Below are 16,935 nucleotides of genomic sequence, written 5' to 3'. Positions count from 1 at the left end.
TTGATAACTACGGTGGATCAATCTTGCAACAATTATGACGTGGAATTCAAGCGTATTTTCAGTTGACGCTTAGATAAATAGGCCCCCAAATCTAAACCTTTAAAGGAACACAAAACTCCAAAATTTTATTTCATGACTCAAAAAGAGCATAAAATTTTAAACAACTTTCCAATTTACTTCTATTATCTAATTTGCTTTGTTCTCTTGGCATCATTTATTGAAAAGCATACCTAGGTAGGCTCATGAGCTGGGTGTTAGCTGCTGATTGGTGGCTGGACATAGATACCTCTTGTCATTGGCTTATAAATGTGTTCTGCTAGCTCCCAGTAGTGCTTCAATAAAAGATGCAAAGAAAATGAAGCAAAGTTGATAATAGAAGTAAATTGGAAAGTTCTTTAACATTGTATGCTCTACCTGAATTGGGTTTCATAACTTTCTTGTCCCTTTAAAATAAAAAAGTTTTTGTCTAAGTTTCAGGTCTACAAACGCACCCTTGTCACAGGAAGCGATCTGCTCCCCTGTACTTCTCAGTGGTTTTCTTGCAGTTCCTGCATCTGTATACACTGCAAATACAGAGCTATTACAATTAGAGGAAAGAATATGCTGGTATTTGTCTCTCAGTCGTATACAGCCCGAGGGACCTAAGCAGACATGATTATTTTTACAATCCAGCGGAGGATAATCCTAGCGTTGGATCAGTGATGAAGAAGCACATTTGCCTGCATCAGCAGAGCGTTTGGGCTTACACAGTGCACTGAGCTACGTGAGAGATTGCACGAAGCGCTTGCTGGGAAGGACCAAGGCTCTAGTAAGGAAAGAATTAGCCAGGAGCTAAATGAGACACAGTCTGCCACCCTGACATGCCACAATAAATCTATCATCTACAACCACAACTCTGCTATTCCACACTAGGGCCCTTATACACAGAGAAACGTTTCCTATAAGAAAATATCTTGCAAACTCTCGTACTGTTTTGCAAAATAATCCAGAGTTCTTGTGGAGACCGTGCCTCCCCACTGCCCTGGTTGTTTTCATTATTGCCTAAACTCCAGGTGGGTTAGGTCTGATAATCCTCTTGTGACGGTCTCTCATGTGAGGAATTGGTACCGGTGCCAGTTTTCCAGATTTATTTCATCTTGTTTGATTCTTTTAAGCTTTGTTTTCAATGGTATAACCTGCTTGGATCTAATTTGTGCAACAATATTCTGATATTTTCTGTTTGCAAACAGAGCTTAAATTCTTTAATATTTCCAATCTCCAGAGTTTAGGCCTCTTAAGCAACTTCTCAGTTAATAGTAGAACCATTTATTATTTAGACATTACCCCCCACCGTGGCAACAAATCCCACTGCAAACTGTGCCAATATATATGTGAAAATAACATAGCCAGACACAAGACCAAAACATACAACATTAAGGGAAAATATTCATGCACATCTGCAAATGTGGTGTACATGGTACAGTGTACAGTGTGTGACCAAGGTGGGTATATTGGAGAAACTGCATCTGAGGATGAACCAGGATAGACGCTCAATCAAAAACCAAGAGGAAGACAAATACTGTACCCCAGCTGGACATCATTTCACCCAGACTGATCACTCTATCATCCAAAAGAGGCCCATTTGGCTATTTACAGCACCTCACTCACCCCCCCTTCTCCAACAACATCTTAAGTGTAAAATTCCGTCATATTGATTAGTATTGCTTCAGACCTGAGGAAAAGAGGAAAGCTCATGTTAGTACAATAAAAAAGGTATAATTGCATACTGCAATACTCTGGTTATTTTGACATTTATAGCTATACTAATATAGACAGATATAGATATATACATTAATATTGTATATTCATATATATATATTTGTATATATGTGTTTATGTGTGTATTTTTATAAACACATAAATACACATATATACATACACTGATAGTATGCTGTGTCGTATAATGATGTGAGTATATATATACTGATAGTATGCTGTGTCTTATAATGATGTGAGTATCTATACACTGATAGTATTCTGCACAGTATAATTATGTGAGTATCTCTACACTGATGAGTATGCTGTGCAGTATAATGATGTGAGTATCTATACACTGATGAGTATGCTGCACAGTATAATGATGTGAGTATCTATACACTGATGAGTATGCTGCACAATGATGTGAGTTTCTATACACTGATGAGTATGCTGCACAGTATAATGATGTGAGTATCAATACACTGATGAGTATGCTGAAGAGTATAATGATATGAGAATATATACACTGACGAGCATGCTGCACTGCATAATGATGTGAGTATATATACACTGATGAGCATGCTGCACTGTATAATTATGACAGCATATATAAACTTATTAGTATGCTGCACAGTATAATGATGTGAGTATCCATACACTGATGAGTATGCTGAAGAGTATAATAATATGAGAATATATACACTGACGAGCATGCTGCACTGTATAATGATGTGAGTATCTATACACTGATGAGTATGCTGCACAGTATAATGATGTGAGTATCTATACACTAATGAGTATGCTGCACACTATAATGATGTGAGTATCCATACACTGATGAGTATGCTGAAGAGTATAATGATATGAGAATATAAACACTGACGAGCATGCTGCACTGTATAATGATGTGAGTATATATACACTGATGAGCGTGCTGCACTGTATAATTATGACAGTATCTATACACTTATTAGTATGCTGTGCAGTATAATGATGTGAGTATCTATACAGTGATTAGAATGCTGCACAGAATAATGATGTGAGTATCTATACACTGATTAGTATGCTGTGCCTTTTAATGATGTGTGTATCTATACACTGATAGTAACCTGCACTATATAATGATGTGAGTATCTATACAGTGATAGTATGCTGTGCCTTATAATGATGTGAGTATCTATACACTGATAGTATACTGTATCTTATAATGATGTGAGTATCTATACACTGATTAGTATTCTGTGCATTATAATGATGTGAGTATCTATACACTAATAGTATACTGTCCATTATAATGATGTGAGTATCTATACACTGATAGTATGCTGCACAGTATAATGATGTGAGTAGCTATACACTGATGAGTATGCTGTGCAGTATAATGATTGTGAGTATCTATACACTGATAGTATGCTGCATTGTATAATGATGTGAGTATCTATACCCTGATAGTATGCTGCGCCTTATAATGATGTGAGTATCTATACAGTGATAGTATGCTGCACTGTATAATGATGTGAGTATCTATACACTGATAGTATGCTGTGCCTTTTAATGATGTGAGTATCTATACAGTGATAGTATGCTGCTCCTTATAACAATGTGAGTATCTATACACTGATTAGTATGCTGCACTTTATAATGATGTGAGTATCTATACACTGATAGTCTGCTGTGCCTTTTAATGATGTGAGTATCTATACACTGATAGTATGCTGCACTATATAATGATGTGAGTATCTATACAGTGATAGTATGCTGCACTATATAATGATGTGAGTATCTATACAGTGATAGTATGCTGTGCCTTATAATGATGTGAGTATCTATACACTGATAGTATGCTGCACAGTATAATGATGTGAGTGTCTATACAGTGATAGTACTGTGCCTTATAATGATGTGAGTATATATATACTGAAAGTATGCTGTGTCTTATAATGATGTGAGTATCTATACACTGATAGTATTCTGTGCATTATAATGTTGTGAGTATCTATACACTAATAGTATTCTGTCCATTATAATGATGTGAGTATCTATACACTGATGAGTATGCTGCACTATATAATGATGTGAGTATCTATACACTGATAGCATGCTGCACAGTATAATGATGTGAGTATCTCTACACTGAGGAGTATGCTGCACAGTATAATGATGTGAGTATCTCTACACTGATAGTATGCTGCACAGTATAATGATGTGATTATCTATACACTAATGAGTATGCTGCGCATTATAATGATGTGAGTATCTATACAGTGATAGTATGCTGTACAGTATAATGATGTGAGTATCTATACACTGATAGTATGCTGCACAGTATAATGATGTGAGTATCTCTACACTGATAGTATGCTGCACAGTATAATGATGTGAGTATCTATACACTAATGAGTATGCTGCGCATTATAATGATGTGAGTATCTATACACTGATAGTATGCTGCACTATATAATGATGTGAGTATCTATACAGTGATAGTATGCTGCACTATATAATGATGTGAGTATCTATACAGTGATAGTATGCTGTGCCTTATAAAGATGTGAGTATCTATACACTGATAGTATGCTGCACAGTATAATGATGTGAGTGTCTATACAGTGATAGTACTGTGCCTTATAATGATGTGAGTATATATATACTGAAAGTATGCTGTGTCTTATAATGATGTGAGTATCTATACACTGATAGTATTCTGTGCATTATAATGATGTGAGTATCTATACACTAATAGTATTCTGTCCATTATAATGATGTGAGTATCTATACACTGATGAGTATGCTGCACTATATAATGATGTGAGTATCTATACAATGATAGCATGCTGCACAGTATAATGATGTGGGTATCTCTACACTGAGGAGTATGCTGCACAGTATAATGATGTGAGTATCTCTACACTGATAGTATGCTGCACAGTATAATGATGTGATTATCTATACACTAATGAGTATGCTGCGCATTATAATGATGTGAGTATCTATACAGTGATAGTATGCTGTACAGTATAATGATGTGAGTATCTATACACTGATAGTATGCTGCACAGTATAATGATGTGAGTATCTCTACACTGATAGTATGCTGCACAGTATAATGATGTGAGTATCTATACACTAATGAGTATGCTGCGCATTATAATGATGTGAGTATCTATACACTGATAGTATGCTGCACTATATAATGATGTGAGTATCTATACAGTGATAGTATGCTGCACTATATAATGATGTGAGTATCTATACAGTGATAGTATGCTGTGCCTTATAATGATGTGAGTATCTATACACTGATAGTATGCTGCACAGTATAATGATGTGAGTGTCTATACAGTGATAGTACTGTGCCTTATAATGATGTGAGTATATATATACTGAAAGTATGCTGTGTCTTATAATGATGTGAGTATCTATACACTGATAGTATTCTGTGCATTATAATGATGTGAGTATCTATACACTAATAGTATTCTGTCCATTATAATGATGTGAGTATCTATACACTGATGAGTATGCTGCACTATATAATGATGTGAGTATCTATACACTGATAGCATGCTGCACAGTATAATGATGTGAGTATCTCTACACTGAGGAGTATGCTGCACAGTATAATGATGTGAGTATCTCTACACTGATAGTATGCTGCACAGTATAATGATGTGATTATCTATACACTAATGAGTATGCTGTGCCTTATAATAATGTGAGTATCTATACATTGATAAGTATGCTGTGCATTATAATGATGTGAGTATCTATACATTGATAAGTATGCTGTGCATTATAATGATGTGAGTATCTATAAACTGATAGTATGCTGCACAGTATAATGATGTGCGTATCTATACACTGATAGTATGCTGCGCATTATAATGATGTGAGTATCTATACAGTACACTGATAGTATGCTGCATGTTATAATGATATGAGTATCTATACACTGATAGTATGCTGTACGTTATAATGATGTGAGTATCTAAACACTGATAGTATGTTCTACTGTATAATGATGTGAGTATCTATACACTGATAGTATGCTGTGCCTTATAATGATGTGAGTATCTATACACTGATAGTGTGCTGCACGTTATAATGATGTAAGTATCTAAACACTGATAGTATGCTGTGTCTTTTAATGATGTGAGTATCTATACACTGATGAGTATTCTCTTTAGTATAATGATGGAAGTATCTAAACACTGATAGTATGCTGCGTCTTATAATGATGTGAGTATCTATACACTAATAGTATGCTGTGCCTTATAATGATGTGAGTATCTATACACTGATAGTATTCTACGCCTTATAATAATGTGAGTATCTATACATTGATAAGTATGCTGTGCATTATAATGATGTGAGTATCTATAAACTGATATTATGCTGCACAGTATAATGATGTGAGTATCTATACACTGATGAGTATGCTGCACGTTATAATGATGTGAGTATCTATACACTGATAGTATGCTGTGCCTTATAATGATGTGAGTATCTATATACTGATGGTATGCTGCGTGTTATAATGATGTTAGTATCTATACACTGATAGTATGCTGCGCGTTATAATGATGTGAGTATCTATACACTGATAGTATGCTGTGCCTTATAATGATATGAGTATCTAAACACTGATAGTATGCTGTGCCTTATAATGATGTGAGTATCTATACATTGATAAATATGCTGTGCATTATAATGATGTGAGTATTTATACACTGATAGTATTCTGTGTCATATAATAATGTGAGTATCTATAAACTGATAGTATTCTGTGTCTTATAATGATGTGAGTATCTATACACTGATAGTATTCTGTGTCTTATAATAATGTGAGTATCTATACACTGATAGTATGCTGCGCGTTATAATGATGTGAGTTATACATTGATAGTATGCTGTGTCTTATAATGATGTGAGTATCTATACACTGATAGTATTCTGTGTCTTATAATAATGTGAGTATCTATACACTGATAGTATGCTGCGCGTTATAATGATGTGAGTTATACATTGATAGTATGCTGTGTTTTATAATAATGTGAGTATTTATACACTGATAGTATGTTGTGCGTTATAATGATGTGAGTATCTATACACTGATAGTATTCTGTGTCTTTTAATAATGTGAGTATCTATAAACTGATAGTATTCTGTGTCTTATAATAATGTGGGTATCTATAAACTGATAGTATTCTGTGTCTTATAATAATGTGAGTATCTATAAACTGATAGTATGCTGCACGTTATAATGATGTGAGTTATACATTGATAGTATGCTGTGCTTTATAATGATGTGAGTATCTATATACTGATGGTATGCTGCGTGTTATAATGATGTGAGTATCTATACACTGATAGTATGCTGCGCGTTATAATGATGTGAGTATATATACACTGATAGTATGCTGTGCCTTATAATGATATGAGTATCTAAACACTGATAGCATGCTGTGCCTTATAATGATGTGAGTATCTATACATTGATAAATATGCTGTGCATTATAATGATGTGAGTATCTATAAACTGATAGTATGCTGCACGTTATAATGATGTGAGTTATACATTGATAGTATGCTTCCCCTAATAAAGGACACACCCTTATTTAATGTGTGTGTCATTTTACTAGGAAAATATTTTATTTTCTGCAGAATTGGGACGTGGCTGCAAGTGAATTTCTTTTTAATCATAAAATACGTAACTTAAAAATGTTTTCTGCATGTCAGCAGCTGACTGACTCCATCTAAATCCACTTCCAACTTTTCTACATATATCTGATGTTTTTTGGTACAATATATATTTATTTTTATATATATATATATATATATATATATATATATATATATATATATATATATATATATATATATATATATATATATATATATATATATATATATATATATATATGCATGATTATATATAGGTATAGCTATATACAGATATATATAGGAATATCTATTTATAAGTTAAATATAACATATTCTGCTATGTGCAGAACATTGGAATGTTAAATATTCACAGTAAATACATAGTTAAAAACTTTATAAAAAATTGAATATTTCATAAATATGATTTTACATGTTTTCATTTACTTAATTGCAAAGGGCTCCAATGAACTCATATGTATGTATAGATATGTGTACATATGCATGCATGTGTTCATATGTGTATATATGTTTGTAAATACATAAATACACATATAAATACATATATACACATATAAATACATATGTACACATATAAATACATATGTACACATATAAATACATATGTACACATATAAATACATATATACACATATAAATATATATGTACACATATAAATACATATATACACATATAAATATATATATATGTATCTATCTCAATGTTAAAGCCATTTGTCTTACCTGATATCTTTGAGCCTTTATAACTTTTGTGTGCAATTATGCAATATTTGTATTTAATAATTTTGATTACCTGATGTTATTATGAGTATAACTGTACTTTGGAATGCATTTATGATGTGTTTTGTGCTACTTTTTTGTTTTGTAAAACAGTTAACCAGAGCTCTGAGGAAGTGGTAATCATTCTTGTGTAAATCGTGATTGCGCTCAAGCGATTGCAATTACTTTCAACTTGTAATACAAGCGCTAAACCCGACGAGCACAAACACGGAATAAACCCATATCGCTTGCACATAACTGTTTGTGCTCCACTCGTAATCTAGTCCTATGTAAGTTTTACTAATAGTTGCCAGCATATAAAAAAACAATTGCACTCTGCAGTAGAGCGATAACATATGCAGGTGACAAGGGTATTGCTGATGCTCACAAACAGTCACCATAGCCCGGCCTACTCTGACCTATTAAAAAAAAAAGTAAATAGCAAACGGTATGCACAAAATATAAAATACTAGTCCTAAAGCCCGTTTACATGGGCCAAAATCCCCATCCAGTTGGATCCCCTCTCCCGCCCTCCTTCCCTGCTGCTCTCAACATTTTTTTTTTCTGCAGTGCAGCGGTCCCATCCGCTCCCCCCCCCACCGCCCGCTAAAGCCCCCCCCGCTCTTACACCCTCCCGCCCCCCTCTCTCTCTGCTGTTTGATCCTCAGGCCCTTTTGAAGTCTCACGCAGTCTCGTGCGCAGTCACTGACTGATCCTTCCTTACGGCCAGGTATGTTTGTCTCATGCTGCAGTCTCCACTGCGCATGACTGCATCGGACAACCATACCTGGCCTTTTATTATATAGGATTTTGATTTAATCTCTGAACTGCAGGAGTTTCACACATATTATAAGATATATTATTTTAGTTTTCTGTTGTTCTAATGTAAAGTGCAGAAGGGCTAATGCTACAATATGCACAATATATACATAAGCCCAACACAAAACTTTGTGTCTAATTCCAACACTGGCACCAAGCTTTTACTGTGTGCCAGATGGAGAGTCCCGTTACAATAATACCATGGGACAAGAAGGACTGTCCAAGAAAAATCGGTCAAATCAAGGAAAATATGGAAAGTTGGCAGGTAAATGCCTTATAAAAATGTGAGTGTCAATACACTGATAGTATGCTGCACAGTATATAATGATGTGAGTATCTTTACACTGATGAGTATGCTGTGCAGTATACAGGAAGTGCAGAATTATTAGGCAAATGAGTATTTTGACCACATCATCCTCTTTATGCATGTTGTCTTACTCCAAGCTGTATAGGCTCGAAAGCCTACTACCAATTAAGCATATTAGGTGATGTGCATCTCTGTAATGAGAAGGGGTGTGGTCTAATGACATCAACACCCTATATCAGGTGTGCATAATTATTAGGCAACTTCCTTTCCTTTGGCAAAATGGGTCAAAAGAAGGACTTGACAGGCTCAGAAAAGTAAAAAATAGTGAGATATCTTGCAGAGGGATGCAGCACTCTTAAAATTGCAAAGCTTCTGAAGCGTGATCATCGAACAATCAAGCGTTTCATTCAAAATAGTCAACAGGGTCGCAAGAAGCGTGTGGAAAAACCAAGGCGCAAAATAACTGCCCATGAACTGAGAAAAGTCAAGCGTGCAGCTGCCAAGATGCCACTGGCCACCAGTTTGGCCATATTTCAGAGCTGCAACATCACTGGAGTGCCCAAAAGCACAAGGTGTGCAATACTCAGAGACATGGCCAAGGTAAGAAAGGCTGAAAGACGACCACCAATGAACAAGACACACAAGCTGAAACGTCAAGACTGGGCCAAGAAATATCTCAAGACTGATTTTTCTAAGGTTTTATGGACTGATGAAATGAGAGTGAGTCTTGATGGGCCAGATGGATGGGCCCGTGGCTGGATTGGTAAAGGGCAGAGAGCTCCAGTCCGACTCAGACGCCAGCAAGGTTGTGGTGGAGTACTGGTTTGGGCTGGTATCATCAAAGATGAGCTTGTGGGGCCTTTTCGGGTTGAGTATGGAGTCAAGCTCAACTCCCAGTCCTACTGCCAGTTTCTGGAAGACACCTTCTTCAAGCAGTGGTACAGGAAGAAGTCTGCATCCTTCAAGAAAAACATGATTTTCATGCAGGACAATGCTCCATCACACGCGTCCAAGTACTCCACAGCGTGGCTGGCAAGAAAGGGTATAAAAGAAGAAAATCTAATGACATGGCCTCCTTGTTCACCTGATCTGAACCCCATTGAGAACCTGTGGTCCATCATCAAATGTGAGATTTACATGGAGGGAAAACAGTACACCTCTCTGAACAGTGTCTGGGAGGCTGTGGTTGCTGCTGCACGCAATGTTGATGGTGAACAGATCAAAACACTGACAGAATCCATGGATGGCAGGCTTTTGAGTGTCCTTGCAAAGAAAGGTGGCTATATTGGTCACTGATTTGTTTTTGTTTTGTTTTGGAATGTCAGAAATGTATATTTGTGAATGTTGAGATGTTATATTGGTTTCACTGGTAAAAATAAATAATTGAAATGGGTATATATTTGTTTTTTGTTAAGTTGCCTAATAATTATGCACAGTAATAGTCACCTGCACACACAGATATCCCCCTAAAATAGCTAAAACTAAAAACAAACTAAAAACTACTTCCAAAAATATTCAGCTTTGATATTAATGAGTTTTTTGGGTTCATTGAGAACATGGTTGTTGTTCAATAAAAAAATTAATCCTCAAAAATATAACTTGCCTAATAATTCTGTACTCCCTGTAATGATATGAGTATCTATACACTAATGAGTATGCTGTATAGTTTAATGATGTGAGTATCTATACGCTGATGAGCATGCTGTGCATTATAATGATGTGAGTATATATACACTGATGAGTATATTGTGCAGTATAATGATGTGTGTACCTATACACTGATAGTGTGCTGCACACTATAATGATGTGAGTATCTATACACTGATGAGTATGCTGTGCAGTATAATGATGCAAGTATCTATACACTGATAGTATTCTGCGCTGCATAATGATGTGAGTATCTATACGCTGATAGTATGCTGCACAGTATAATGATGTGAGTATCTATACACTGATAGTATGCTGCGCCTTATAATGATGTGAGTATCTATACGCAGATGAGTATGCTGTGCAGTATAATGATGTGAGTATCTATACACTGATGAGTATGCTGTGCATTATAATGATGTGAGTATCTTTACACTGATGAGTATGCTGTGCAGTATAATGATGTGAGTATCTATACGCTGATGAGTATGCTGTGCAGTATAATGATGTGAGTATCTATACGCTGATGAGCATGCTGTGCATTATAATGATGTGAGTATATATACACTGATGAGTATACTGTGCAGTATAATGATGTGTGTACCTATACACTGATAGTGTGCTGCACACTATAATGATGTGAGTATCTATACACTGATGAGTATGCTGTGCAGTATAATGATGCAAGTATCTATACACTGATAGTATTCTGCGCTGCATAATGATGTGAGTATCTATACGCTGATAGTATGCTGCACAGTATAATGATGTGAGTATCTATACACTGATAGTATGCTGCGCCTTATAATGATGTGAGTATCTATACGCAGATGAGTATGCTGTGCAGTATAATGATGTGAGTATCTATACACTGATGAGTATGCTGTGCATTATAATGATGTGAGTATCTTTACACTGATGAGTATGCTGTGCAGTATAATGATGTGAGTATCTATACGCTGATGAGTATGCTGTGCAGTATAATGATGTGAGTATCTATACGCTGATGAGCATGCTGTGCATTATAATGATGTGAGTATATATACACTGATGAGTATACTGTGCAGTATAATTATGTGTGTACCTATACACTGATAGTGTGCTGCACACTATAATGATGTGAGTATCTATACACTGATGAGTATGCTGTGCAGTATAATGATGCAAGTATCTATACACTGATAGTATTCTGCGCTGCATAATGATGTGAGTATCTATACGCTGATAGTATGCTGCACAGTATAATGATGTGAGTATCTATACACTGATAGTATGCTGCGCCTTATAATGATGTGAGTATCTATACGCAGATGAGTATGCTGTGCAGTATAATGATGTGAGTATCTATACGCTGATAGTATGCTGCACAGTATAATTATGTGAGTATCTATACACTGACGAGTATGCTGTGCATTATAATGATGTGAGTATCTATACACTGATAGTATGCTGCGCCTTATAATGATGCGAGTATCTATACACTAATGAGTGTGCTGCACAGTATAATGATGTGAGTATCTATACACTGACGAGTATGCTGTGCATTATAATGATGCGAGTATCTATACACTGATAGTATGCTGCGCCTTATAATGATGTGAGTATCTATACGCTGATGAGTATGCTGTGCAGTATAATGATGTGAATATCTATACACTAATGAGTGTGCTGCACAGTATTATGATGTGATTATCTATACACTGATAGTATGCTGCTCCTTATAATGATGTGAGTATCTATACACTGATGAGTAGACTGCACTGTATAATGATGTGAGTATCTATACACTGATGAGTATGCTGCACCTTATAATGATGTGAGTATCTATACACTAATGAGTGTGCTGCATCTTATAATGATGTGAGTATCTATACACTAATGAGTATGCTGCCCCTTATAATGATGTGAGTATCTATACACTAATGAGTATGCTGCACCTTATAATGATGTGAGTATCTATACACTAATGAGTATGCTGCACCTTATAATGATGTGAGTATCTATACACTAATGAGTGTGCTGCACCTTATAATGATGTGAGTATCTATACACTAATGAGTATGCTGCCCCTTATAATAATGTGAGTATCTATACACTAATGAGTATGCTGCACCTTATAATGATGTGAGTATCTATACACTAATGAGTGTGCTGCATCCTATAATGATGTGAGTATCTATACACTAATGAGTGTGCTGCACCTTATAATGATGTGAGTATCTATACACTGATGAATATGCTGCATTGTATAATGATGTGAGTATCTATACACTGATGAATATGCTGCATTGTATAATGATGTGAGTATCTATACACTGATGAGTATGCTGCACTGAATAATAATGTGAGTATCTATACACTGATAGTATTCTGTACAGTATAATGATGTGAGCATCTATACACTGATAGTATGCTGCACAGTATAATTATCTGAGCATCTATACACTGATAGTATGCTGCACAGTATAATTATGTGAGCATCTATACACTGATAGTATGCTGCACAGTATAATGATGTGAGCATCTATACACTGATAGTATTCTGCGCCTTATAATGCAGATAAGTATCTATACACATATAATGACTACATAGGCTCACACCCATGTATACACTCTCTGCTATGGGCCACCAGCACTTGGGCCCTGGTGCCACTACACCTGCTGCACATACCAGTAGTATATACAGTACAGTACATACCAGTAGTATATACAGTACAGCACATGCCAGTAGTATATACAGTACAGCTCATACCAGTAGTATATACAGTACAGCACATGCCAGTAGTATATACAGTACAGCACATACCAGTAGTATATACAGTACAGCACATGCCAGTAGTATATACAGTAAAGCACATACCAGTAGTATATACAGTACAGCACATGCCAGCAATATATACAGTACAGCACATGCCAGTAGTATATACAGTACAGCACATGCCAGTAGTATTTTATATACAGTACAGCACATGCCAGTAGTATTTTATATACAGTACAGCACATACCAGTAGTATATACAGTACAGTACATACTATTAGTATATACAGTACAGCACATGCCAGTACTATATACAGTACAGCACATACCAGTAGTATATACAGTAAAGCACATACCAGTAGTATATATAATACAGTACATACTATTAGTATATACAGTACAACACATACCAGTAGTATATACAGTACAGCACATACCAGTAGTATATACAGTACAGCACATACCAGTAGTATATACAGTACAGTACATACTATTAGTATATACAGTACAGCACATACCAGTAGTATATACAGTACAGTACATACTATTAGTATATACAGTACAGCACATGCCAGTAGTATATACAGTACAGCACATATAATAATAATAATATATAATAATAATAATAATAATAACTAGTATTTATATATATAGCACCTTTCTCCCAGTGGAACTCAAAGCGCTTTTTCATCGCTCGCTCTCGGAATTAACCAAATCGGCAGCTGAATAGTAATAGTTGTTATTAAACCAGTAGTATATACAGTACAGTACATACTATTAGTATATACAGTACAGAACATACCAGTAGTATATACAGTACAGTACATACCAGTAGTATATACAGTACATCACATACCAATAGTATATACAGTACAGCACATACCAGTAGTATATACAGTACAGCACATACCAGTAGTATATACAGTACATACTATTAGTATACACAGTACAGCACATACCAGTAGTATATACAGTACAGCACATACCAGTAGTATATACAGTACAGTACATAATATTAGTATATACAGTACAGCACATACCAGTAGTATATACAGTACATACTATTAGTATATACAGTACAGCACATACCAGTAGTATATACAGTACAGCACATACCAGTAGTATATACAGTACAGCATATACCAGTAGTATATACAGTACAGTACATACTATTAGTATATACAGTACAGCACATACCAGTAGTATATACAGTACAGTACATACTATTAGTATATACAGTACAGCACATACCAGTAGTATATACAGTACAGCACATACCAGTAGTATATACAGTACAGCACCTGCCAGTAGTATATACAGTACAGCACATACCAGTAGTATATACAGTACAGTACATACTATTAGTATATACAGTACAGCACATACCAGTAGTATATACAGTACAGCACATACCAGTAGTATATACAGTACAGTACATACTATTAGTATATACAGTACGGCACATACCAGTAGTATCTACAGTACAGCACATACCAGTAGTATATACAGTACAGCACATACCAGTAGTATATACAGTACAGCACATACCAGTAGTATATACAGTACAGTACATACTATTAGTATATACAGTACAGCACATACCAGTAGTATATACAGTACAGTACATACTATTAGTATATACAGTACAGCACATACCAGTAGTATATACAGTACAGTACATACTATTAGTATATACAGTACAGCACATACCAGTAGTATATACAGTACAGCACATACTATTAGTATATACAGTACAGCACATGCCAGTAGTATATACAGTACAGCACATACCAGTAGTATATACAGTACAGCACATACCAGTAGTATATACAGTACAGCACATACCAGTAGTATCTACAGTACAGCACATACCAGTAGTATATACAGTACAGCACATGCCAGTAGTATATACAGTACAGCACATACCAGTAGTATATACAGTACAGCACAAACTATTAGTATATGCAGTACAGCACATACCAGTAGTATATACATTACAGCACATACCAGTAGTATATACAGTACAGCACATACCAGTAGTATATACAGTACAGTACATACTATTAGTATATACAGTACGGCACATACCAGTAGTATCTACAGTACAGCACATACCAGTAGTATATACAGTACAGCACATACCAGTAGCATATACAGTACAGCACATACCAGTAGTATATACAGTACAGCACATACCAGTAGTATATACAGTACAGTACATACCAGTAGTATATACAGTACAGTACATACTATTAGTATATACAGTACGGCACATACCAGTAGTATCTACAGTACAGCACATACCAGTAGCATATACAGTACAGCACATACCAGTAGTATATACAGTACAGCACATACCAGTAGTATATACAGTACAGCACATACCAGTAGTATATACAGTACAGTACATACTATTAGTATATACAGTACGGCACATACCAGTAGTATCTACAGTACAGCACATACCAGTAGCATATACAGTACAGCACATACCAGTAGTATATACAGTACAGCACATACCAGTAGTAGATACAGTACAGTACATACCAGTAGTATATACAGTACATCACATACCAGTAGTATATACAGTACAGTACATACTATTAGTATATACAGTACGGCACATACCAGTAGTATCTACAGTACAGCACATACCAGTAGTATATACAGTACAGCACATACCAGTAGTATATACAGTACAGCACATACCAGTAGTATCTACAGTACAGCACATACCAGTAGTATATACAGTACAGCACATACCAGTAGTATATACAGTACAGTACATACTATTAGTATATACAGTACGGCACATACCAGTAGTATCTACAGTACAGCACATACCAGTAGTATATACAGTACAGCACATACCAGTAGTATATACAGTACAGTACATACTATTAGTATATACAGTACGGCACATACCAGTAGTATCTACAGTACAGCACATACCAGTAGTATATACAGTACAGCACATACCAGTAGTATATACAGTACAGCACATACCAGTAGTATATACAGTACAGCACATACCAGTAGTATATACAGTACAGTACATGCCAGTAGTATATACAGTACAGCACATACCAGTAGTATATACAGTACAGCACATACCAGTAGTATATACAGTACAGTACATACTATTAGTATATACAGTACGGCACATACCAGTAGTATATACAGTACAGCACATACCAGTAGTATATACAGTACAGCACATACCAGTA

At 35.4% G+C, this 16,935-nt stretch overlaps 1 long non-coding RNA gene across 1 annotated transcript in view; it reads right to left on the bottom strand.

Moving 5' to 3' along the window:
* The window catches only part of LOC128637959 (uncharacterized), a 167,440-nt gene that overhangs the window by 76,347 nt on the left and 74,158 nt on the right, over positions 1-16,935 (bottom strand). The gene's annotated exons all lie outside the window — the stretch shown is intronic.

Source organism: Bombina bombina, chromosome 8 (assembly GCF_027579735.1).
Source record: "Bombina bombina isolate aBomBom1 chromosome 8, aBomBom1.pri, whole genome shotgun sequence".
Lineage (NCBI taxonomy): Eukaryota > Metazoa > Chordata > Amphibia > Anura > Bombinatoridae > Bombina > Bombina bombina.
This window is presented reverse-complemented; position numbering and strand designations above follow the sequence as displayed.